The sequence below is a fragment of the Sabethes cyaneus genome, chromosome 1 (genome assembly GCF_943734655.1).
Source record: "Sabethes cyaneus chromosome 1, idSabCyanKW18_F2, whole genome shotgun sequence".
NCBI lineage: Eukaryota > Metazoa > Arthropoda > Insecta > Diptera > Culicidae > Sabethes > Sabethes cyaneus.
The window spans coordinates 162,035,039-162,036,385 of NC_071353.1; positions in this window are offsets into that span (position 1 = coordinate 162,035,039).

The window sequence follows — 1,347 nt, forward strand, 5'->3', positions numbered from 1 at the left end:
CTGGTTTTAGACTGGGCTTTTGGTGGCGGCATTTGTTGCTGGGCGTGTGTTTATCGAGTTTCAAACGTTTTGCTTGAAAAGAGGTTTCAGTCACAATAACCAAATTGATCGGACTTCATTTGTAATTAAAGTAATGCATGCCCGTTAAAAAAATGGTTCTATTTCCCACCCTATTTAGTAGGTTCGCGTAGGCTGAATCGCCCAATTATTGAAACAACTCTTATCAGTGATTAAAAGGCTGATCTGCTGATTCGTCGGTATCGACTAGAGCCGACTAAGTTGACAATTGTAAAGCAAAGCCTGGGTGCTAATTCCGTTATCGAAATTTGACTGAGCCGGGACAGAATAGTCATCTTTACGGATTGAGCAAGCTGTGTCTCTCAGCGATTCAAAGGAATATCACCAACCATCCTTGGATCAGAGCGGCGCAAATAGAAATGGAAATGGAATAGAGACTCCAGCAGTGGACAGGATTTGATGGTGCAGGAAGGCAATGGAACAAGCATGGGAGGTGGTGTGAATCTCGGCATGTGAAACTTCGAAAGCTGAAGGTGAAGGTCGTCAGAGGCCAGTTGCTTTTTTACTGATTTCAGTACTTGTTTCCACTATCGTTTTGTTTATGTTAAGTTTATGCTGAGTTGCTAGTAGTAGGTAATAATCTAGTATGAACAATTATGAAATGTAGAATCGCGAATCCATTTTTGCTGTTGAACAAGATCCGACAGTAATTCACATAAAATGTTGTTTACGGTGAATTTTATTATCAGAGAATTTAATAAGTATATTTTCGACACTTTACGACCGTTAATTTAAAATGAAAATGAAAATTATTGGCCAATTTCATGCTCAACGTAAATATGGCATCACTCCCGTTTCCTTGGTAACGTATCAACAACGACGGTCGCGGATTCGGAATTGCAATCGAAATGAAGCAAAGTTTTTCATATCAATTCAAGTGAACAGTTTGGGCAAAATCATTATAATATCTTGCTAGCTAACTGTTCGGGTGGTAAATTCAAGTTTTCTGTGTTTCAAGTTAAGTTTCGCGAGTGATGTGATGAATGAAACGACCGAAAAAAATTAAAGAAAAATCGACGGCGAAAAAGCGAAAATATAGTGATGAATTGGGCAGAAATCTCAGTATTTAGTGTAAGTTATGTCCCAAAATGTAATAGAACCTATAGAATGCAATGTTTAGTGCTTCGAGTTGCAAGATCTGATTGCATGTTGGTATACTGAAGAAGGGAAGGGTGGAAGGGTGATATTCGCTGCCATACTGACTGCCATAAATGGACTCTGACGGCCTTAAACCATCGACGGCGGCATGGAAGGATCGGAGTGAGTCTC